This window comes from Meleagris gallopavo, chromosome 13, assembly GCF_000146605.3.
Source record: "Meleagris gallopavo isolate NT-WF06-2002-E0010 breed Aviagen turkey brand Nicholas breeding stock chromosome 13, Turkey_5.1, whole genome shotgun sequence".
NCBI lineage: Eukaryota > Metazoa > Chordata > Aves > Galliformes > Phasianidae > Meleagris > Meleagris gallopavo.
In genome coordinates this window covers 1,197,574-1,206,789 of record NC_015023.2, presented here as the reverse complement: position 1 = coordinate 1,206,789, position 9,216 = coordinate 1,197,574, and the positions used below count along the sequence as shown (strand labels likewise).

Sequence of the window (9,216 nt, the reverse complement as noted above, 5' to 3'; positions counted from 1 at the left end):
TTTTTTTTTAAAGCCAGTAAGAAGCTTAGAGAGCATTCTCCTTTTCATCACTGAATGCCAGGATGGTCAAGCAAGCTCCCCGAGCCTGTAAGCACACTAAACAAACAATTAAGCCCAATCAAGCACACTTTGTTCACCTTTCCCTTGTACCTCTATGACAGGGCTAGCTAACTTGTTGTCACGTTCTTAGAATCATCCCTCACAAAAGCAATAGAAAGAATGCTGCAAACAGCGGGACCAGAAGTCACAGCCAACGTGAGTTTGTTGTTGCTATTGGAGGGCAAAGAGTACTGGTCTGTGACTGATTCCATTTCTTCTGCAGCACAGACAACCTCCTTAAAGCAATAACAACATAGCACACAGCTATGTGGAAACTACGTGAATTAATAACCCGTACATAAGCATCCATGACTAGCAAAAGGATCTCGGCAAATATTCAGTTATAAAACATCTGAAAACACCTTTCTTACCACCACAGAATGTGTCCACAGAATGAGTTGCTGAAAAGTCGTGTGGAAGAAAAGGACCTGGAGGTGCTGGTTGATGCTCCACTGAACATGAGCCAGTCATGTGTCCAGGTGGCCAAGAAGGCCAACAGCATCCTAGCCTCCTTCAGAAATAATGCAGTCAGCAAGAGCAGGAAACTGATTGTCTCTCTGAGCCCAGCCCTGGTGAGGCCGCACTTCACATACTTTGTTTTGGGCCTTCACTAAAAGTCAGACACTGAGGCCCTGGAGCACACCCAGAGAAAGGCAATGGAGCTGTGAGGGTCCGGAGCACACGTTTCATGTTGAGTAGCTGGGGGAACTGGGATTGTTTAGTCTGTACGAGGCTCAGGGTTGACCTTACTGCTCTCAACAACTACCTGAAAGGAGGTTGTGAAGAGGCGGGGGTTGGCCTCTTCTCCCATGTAACCAACAGGACAAGAGGTAATAGCCTCAAGTTGCTCTGGGGGTGGGTGGGGTTCTGGTTGGGTATCAGCAAGAAACTGCTACATATGATGAACTCTAACTTCCTGGGAGTGGCTAAACACTTGCCTGCCCCCAGGAAGCAGCAAAGGAACTCCTTGTTTCGCTTTTGTTTTACCTAGAAAGCTGTCTTTATCTCAGTCCAGGAGTTCTCACACTATTACTTTTCCATGTCTCTCCCCCATCCCACTCTGGGAGGAGAGTAGCTGGATTGGGCTGAGCTGCTGAGGGGGTTAAACAACAACACCCCCCACAACTAAGTCCTTTTTGTCTTACATAAGCATACTTACATCACTGTACGATTTTCCTCTCTCAAAGGCTTTAGGCATATCTTTTATTTACTAAAGGGAAACTTGCAAACATCCAGTGTTTGGGCTAGTTTGTTTCTGAAAATAAGTTCTACTGCAGAACACTCCCCAAAAGAAAGTCTGCCTTGATTATTTTTTTTTATTTACTGTCATCTCTCTTCAACATACACCAAAAACAGGCTTGGAAAACATCTGTACAGCACAGCTCTTTTCCCCCACAGCACTGCATTTCACTAGTGGTCACTAGCACTAATTCAATGAGTGGAACTGGCATAGGTGGTTTTAATCCATTACTATTATTTCATTGGAAAAAAAATCTTGGAATTTATTTCAATAAGTTCTGCTGTTCAGAAGGGTTTTCAGCATCCCCAATAAAGTATGCTGCTAGTTTTTGTCCTAAAGATCAGAGTCTATTAATTTTTTAGTAGATTTTAAGCAAAACAACTGCACTGACCTCCAGAAAGCCATATAATGAACCTACACACTTAATCTCCCATTAAAAATAATCATTAACTTATAATAAAATGAATCAGAATCGCTTGTTTAAATATGAGGGATTTTAAAGACAACAGATACTTTCTTAGCTCTACTTTCAATAAGACCTTTATTATGACATTCATTTAATTTGAGGAACTAATTGCATGTTAAGCAATCCTTTGAAGGATGGAAATACATTTAAGGAAATTACAGAATCATTATGTTTATCTGCTTAGTCAATACAGAACAGGTATGCTAAATGCTTGTTTTTCCTAAAAGCATTTCCATGGCAAAAATGCATAGCTAATGGTGGTAACTATATTGAAAAATTGGGTTTTGTAGGTGAGAATTTGTTCTGTTAAATAGTGTTATTGTGCAATTTGTATCCATTTAGTAAATAGTAGGCATTACCTTTGGAGCAACCTACATGCGTTTAGTTAGGACCCGACAGGAAAGTCCACCCTCACAGGCACATTTTTATTTTACTGTCACTGAAAGAAGAACTTACACAGTAGTAACTGCTTCTGTCAGATAACAGAACTTCCCCAGCAAACTAGCCCAAGCTGCTGGACTTTCAGTGTAGCCATGATTTATTGTAAGTCTACAAGTAGTGGCATCACCCTATGAGGATGTTTTAACAGCACAGTCATTTTTAACTAGGAATGAATTCCAGATATATCTCTACCTCTCTGCAAAGCTAGTTGGCTCAGGCATTGAGGCAGAGTAACAAAGAATCCAGATCCAAGCTGAGAACAAAAATTCAGAAGAAATCTTCCCAGCCCTTCTGGTTTTGCAGCCACTCCAGAAGCAAGCCCAAGTGTGCTCACTGTTACCAAATGTTCCCGTCATTCTGGACATGTAGCACGAAAATGGTTTCAACTCTGTAAGTAGAACAAAGTTTTAGAGCATTAGAGCTCTCTGATCCTGGATGTTGTCAAAACACATAATGAGAAGGCAGCAGTGAGCAGATCTGCTGAAACATGCTCAGAGACGCATGTATTTGCCAGCGCAAAGCCTGCAAAGACTGCATTTTACCCAGCATTAGCTGTTATTAGCTATATATAAGCCAGGTCTGCAGCTCACAGAAGCTCAAGCCTCCTGCAAAGCCATTTCAGAGAGCTGGGCACAGCAGTCATTGGCGGAACTGCAGCTCTGAGCCCAGCAGTGACATGCACACAGTGCTCAGCTGTCTCTGCACATCTGGCAGCAACTGGGAAACCAGAGATCTCCCACAGCAGCAGCACCACAGCCTAACAACTCAGGTTGGTTATCTGCATACACTGCCACCTCATCACCTGGCTCTCTTCAGTGTACTCCAAGATCCCATGACTGAAACTACTTTAGCAAAACAAAACAGCACCGCTAGACCTCAGACGTAAAAATACCTGGAGTTAAGGTTAAATTTCAATGTGGAGTTAACATCCAATTTTAAAAGCAATGTTTTTTTCAAATAAAATATAAATATTGCAGTAGAGAGTGTTACATACACGCATCAAATTCTTCTACTTCTTACTGAGCTTTAATTTTGTTGGGAATATATATATATATATATACACATAGACTTCAAAGCCAATGGCCAAAACTTGAGGCATACTTAGAAAAATGAAGAAATCCCCAGAATATGTTGTCTCCAGTCAACTGACAATGCATCATTTCAGAAAAAAATACTCTTAAACGGTCAGTGATCTACTTATTATATGCTTGACTAATTCCTTGAACAGTGAAAAGCCATGCATGACTACATAACAGATATAAAAAGCAGATAATATACGGATTTCCTTTTGATGGAATATGATTGCTGGTTTCCATAAATATGAAAATAGATTTTTTGTGATAAAAGCAAAGGTCTCTTTGTCTATTTGAAAATGCAGAGGGTTTTTTTTATTTGTTTGTTTGTGTTTTGTTTTGTTTTTACAGTGAGGAAAAGTCCGACCATGCCTTCGATGGAATGATGAACTAATGCCTCAATTCCCTGTAGTGGAAGCCTGGTTATATTATTTCTTCTGTCTTCTAACTCCCCTTCAGGGTTTTAATATGGCAGAGATTCACTGGGAATACATGGACCAAGACTGAATTTGATTTTCCTTCTGGGAAATGTTTACAAAAAAGGTGAACTTCTCTGCAGTATTGTACATTTACATTTTCCTTAATTATTTCTGATCCCCCTTGCCCTCATCAAGTCTTTGTGATCTTCATCTGGGGACCACATCCAAAACCTTCATCTTCTTAATCTTTCAGATCAAAGTGTGGACTGAATGCACTCAAAGGCAAATTATGGGATAAACTATTTTCAAAGCAAAAATCATAAATAATGGACAGGAAGAGTGTAGGAGGGGGAAGTTACACGGCACCTTTCACCTGAAGAAGGTAAGTCTTTTGCTATGCATATTGCTGCTAGTTAACAGAGCAGTCATGGAACCGCAAAGACCACTTGAATTAACCCATATACAACAAAACAGCATTAGAATGTGCAATGAATATAACTGGATACAGGCAGGGGGTTACAAGAGGATAGTTACATATTATTTACTTTGCTAACTCAAATATATATATATACACACACACACCAGGGGTTTTTTAGGTGGTTTTTTGTTTGTTTGTTTGTTTTTTAAATACCCATCTTTTTTGCTTAAAAAGTAGATGCACTTTTGTTTAGACTAATAGCCTATTTGTCCTTTTTCCAATGGAAAAAAAAAATATACAGGCAAAGCTATTTTAATGCTCATAACAATCTTTCCATGCCTAGAAATAGCTAAGGAAAGGTATATTACTGCATATGATACCTCCCCTATGACCCATCATACACATTTCCCCAGAGAATCAGTAGTACCTAACACACTCAATAGCACAGACACGTCCACTCAACCAGCTTAGTGGATGGGAAATCTCACTCCAGCATGCTCCACCAGACAACACAGGTGTGCCAAGATTAACTCACATTCAGCTTATCTGAGACCACTAAACCTGTGGTGGTTCATCACCCTGAGTACCTATCAGCCAAATCAGCTCTCAGTCAAATGCAAACTAAGTCTTCACTACCTGCAGTAGATCTACACTATTTCAACCAAATACAGTTTTTATACTGCTGCTGTAATTATCAGATATTATTTATATGCTCCCCAATTCACTCCCTATTCTTTACTCTAATCTTATTTCAGAAGACAATTATCATAACTTAACACAACATTTCTAATTACTAGAGATGAGGAACAGCTCCTGACAAAAGTACCACACCACATAATTTCAGCTACCCATATTTCTCTGGTATAATGAAAAGAATTCACACGCAAGAAATTCTGTGCCTATTCATTGCCTTGCTGCATATGTCAAATTATCAACTGCCAATTCATACTGGTTGAATTCCTTTCATCAATGATAATGAATCACTTCTGTTAGCATATGGTTACACACCATGTGTTTGACTAGACTTTTGCCCTCTGAAAAATTAAATTATCTGAAGAGCTATTTACTGAAATTTTAGATATGGAAAATTCAACATTAAAAATTATTGATGCCCACCATTATCTGTTTGCATACACAGTCTGCAGGCTGGGCAGAGAATGTTCACATAGCAGCGGTGGATTAGTATTTTTAAACTATTTCTATTATTGATTTAACCGCTTGAAACTGCTGGAAGCAGAGTTCCTGTCACAGCCGTTAATGCAAAAGGCATTAAGGAAAATCCCTACTGTGAAGGTGTGCAAAAATGTTCACACAAAATGGTGAGATTTCACTTTTCATCAGGATCATGTACAACTGAAAATCTCAATTTTTATTCAGCTCAGCCAAATAAGAAACATGAAAGGGGAAAAGTACTATTTTCTTTTTTCACTTTAGTCCTGTCTAAAGACCAGATCCTGCAATCTACCTGAACTGAGCAGGACTTTTCTTATTACTCAAGTTGTTCCATTAATACTAATGCAGTCACTTGCAGAGCAGGGCTATTCAAAGAGAAGAAGGGTAACAATGCAGCTCTGCGTGATCACAAATCCATTAACAAGATCCTTAGAAATGAGAAAAGCAGCTTTGTCAGAAGCTAGAAGTGACTGGGCCATGCAAAACTGTTACAGCAGTTGGTGGCCAATGCTGAAGGCAAATCAGTTTCAAGTTAAGTTATAAATTAGTATTTGAATCTCAGTTCAACAATATGAATTGGAGGAAAAAAATAATTTAGTTTTAATTTTTTCCTTCTCCTCAGCAACTAAGGAGAATTCTTTCTGACTGACACTAGATGTAGAATCTACAAGCTATCTCCAGAACTGTGCCATGCTTGGCAAAACTTAGTTTGAATACTCCCCCTCCTGATTAGCTGTTCTAAAATAGCTCCTGCGTAGACGAGCTCTTACAAGGTTCATGAAGGAAACACTTCAGAAAACATAATGATTTTCAAATTCACTGATGGGCATTACACCCTTCACTTAATTTTCACATTAGCACATCTCGATCCTGAGTGATTATTTCATTGAGGCAAACAAAAATTAACATATTACTGCCAGGAATAAACTTCATTCATTGCCTTGACAACATCACACTTCAGTCCTGTATGTAGCTGATAACTAACGAGTACAAAAGTTTGGAATTTGGAGAAAAAGTTCCAAAACATAAGCAATAAGTCTGAGCGGCAAAAAAAAGAACAAAACAACAGCGCACACATCATTCACCCCACAAATATATATCACGTATATTTCATTTGTGCAAACTACAGAAACAGTAATTCTCATACACAAGTACAAAAATGCGTCAGATAACTACCTCAAAACATCTCTGCTCACTGAAACTTGTGCACACTCTTATTGGCACTGTGTGCTTTACTGTTTCAATTAGTTCACCAACATCCAAAGCAACTGTAGTAGCTGTTGATTTTAAATGGTATTCAAAACATCTGAAGTCACACTAAAATGAAGGACCATTTCATTACCTGCAGATTTTTACAACAATATTATAAAAAGCACTGGAGAAGCACTGAAACAATCTGCCTGATTAAACATTACCGTTCTATTCTGGTCATACGTAGAAATATTCCTATGACAGTGATTTGCTACCAAGCTGTCAGTGGGCTTTTTAATAACCCAGCTGGCCTACAAGTCAACTGATGTGTCCACTCCTGCTTTCTGATACCTCTCTGGCAGAACAGTGAATCTGAGGAGAACAGATTTATGACTTGAATTGAAAGCACTAAGAGCAAGTAAAGAATAAGATTAGCCAAAGTATGAATAACATACTTGCAAAAACTTGGCTAGTAAACAGAGAATTTATTATACAAAACTTCTCTGTCTAGAGGTCCAAAATCTAAGGATACAGTGCAAATTCATCTCAAATTTACCCGCCTGTGCAATATTTTTGTATTGCTAATCAGAAAATACTACTGAAAAACAGTATGCCTTAGATTTATACTGCAGGAGAGAGAGATAACATAGCCGCTGAACCCATGGCTCTACGGGTTTGCCTCAGTTTGACAGCCCTATTGTTGATTATACTCATTTTCTACTTCAGCAAGCAGCGGAATTTTATGAGATCCACCCCCATAGATGTTTGTTCTCTGACACAATCTGGTCTACAGCTACAAAAGTTGCTAAATATGATTATTGCCTGAGAAGCAAAGAAAAAACAAACTTTATAGCAAAATATGCTAATCCTAGTGATTCCTTTTCTTTTTGCCCCTCAACCATAACGCCAACATGAGGCACTTTCATTCAAATCCCACAAACTCTACAAAGAGAAACAGAAACCACTAATTTAATGAGTAGAAATCCTATCTATTTAGTTATACTTGAAGCTATCAAATGGAAAATACTGGTTTTTATCCTGCTTTTTATCTCAAACAGCAGTTGTTGTTGTTTTTTTTCTTAAGTAAAAATGTTCAGAATTACTTAGTTGTCAAACAGTTGCACAGATGTAGGTAGGGACAGAAATGCTCATTCCTGTTGGGTATCAACGCTTAATATCTGCAATAATAATATCTGTTAACATACAGAATACACACTTTTTGCTGCAGTTCCTGCCTGTGTATAATGTTTCTGAACAGTCTGGCCTCATTTCATTAACAAAAGTATTCTCTTCTTTTGCTGCTTTTCCTCTTTGAGCGATTGAACTGGAAGGACAGAACTGCCTCCTCTTCCAGCCACCAGCTCCCCAGCCCCAGATACTTTTGATAAATTTGAGGCATTTAATGCCCTGCATACACCAGGTGTATCTGTCAGCTATCATTTTCCCTACTGCATTAAATGGCATCCTTTCATTGGCAAATGTTGCCAAACATAGCAGCAGTCTGACAACTTCTCATTTCCAGGCATATTTAAGGGTTACATCTTAAACCAATTTTACTGTTACAGATTTAGACTGAATCTACCTCAACAGCATTGTCCCATTCTGGGCTGATGATGAAACCTGAGCTATCCATATGCTTAATTGCACTCATAAATGAAGCTCTTAACAGTTTGTGGTAGCGGTGGTGTTACAGTTGCTGTTTCTGGAACCGTTCCCTAATTCCCTTTTTTGTAAACGGAAATATTTTTTTCCTAGGGCTTGCACGCAGTCAGATAGAGAATGGTATTTTTCGTGGTATGTGCTTGGCCTGTAAAAATAGAAGGCAAAGGGAAGGCAAATGAGAAATCACAGAATGAGGAAAAGGTAACTGTATGGCCAGTTTGAGAGAAGCCACTGTAAATGTCATCTCAGGCTTAATCAAGCTTCATGTAAGGGGCAGCAGGATGTCAGAGGAACCCAAACCCATTTCTCTCTTGGTATCCTCTTTCCAGAGAAGCATTGCTGTCAAAATCCCTGCTAGGGCACTGCACCTCTGCCTGGCCTGGCAGCACCTGCAGGGTGCTGGGATCCAGCCACCAGCACAAGGCACAGCGGGCATCCACACTGCGCACTGCTCTCCAAATCACAGCAGAAAGGGAAGCTTTCATTTTTTGTCATTTTAATGAAGAAACATCAAGAGGCAGATGCCATGATCTCTGTTCACAAACAGATTCCTTTAAGGTTAATTACCCACATCTGAGATGATTCAATGGGGAAATATACAAATCCATATGGCTACTGAAATAAACACTTTTTTTTTAATTTTATTTTAAAAAGAGCGTTCAGTGTAATGGAAATCTCCATTGACTTGTTGCTTTTTCTGCTCCATTGTATGCATCACCTACAAAATGTCTACTATCAGCTTCTTGACTAATGTTTCACAATTACATTCCCATTTCAAATAGGATTCAAATCATGTTAGAATGGTAACAAAAGTTCATCAAACAACAAAATAAATGATTCACTTAAGCTAAACCAAGATGCCTCAGTCAACAAAAACAGAATTGCTAACTGGAGCAAGTCTTGTTCTGCTTTTGGAAGACATTCTGGGAAGGTATTTCTAACTAATTAAAGTGAACCTGATTGGGTGGCTGAAAACACAATATTTTTTTGTATAGACTTTTATCTGGATGTAGAATTTAAGACTCTTAAAAAGT

At 38.8% G+C, this 9,216-nt stretch overlaps 1 long non-coding RNA gene across 1 annotated transcript; it reads left to right on the top strand.

Moving 5' to 3' along the window:
• Positions 1 to 205: 205 nt before the first annotated feature.
• On the top strand, positions 206 to 8,803 carry LOC109369742. The gene is made up of 4 exons (XR_002119172.1): positions 206 to 255; positions 3,671 to 3,862; positions 3,992 to 4,120; positions 8,276 to 8,803. It is a non-coding gene; the product is annotated as an uncharacterized LOC109369742 (long non-coding RNA).
• Positions 8,804 to 9,216: the final 413 nt, after the last annotated feature.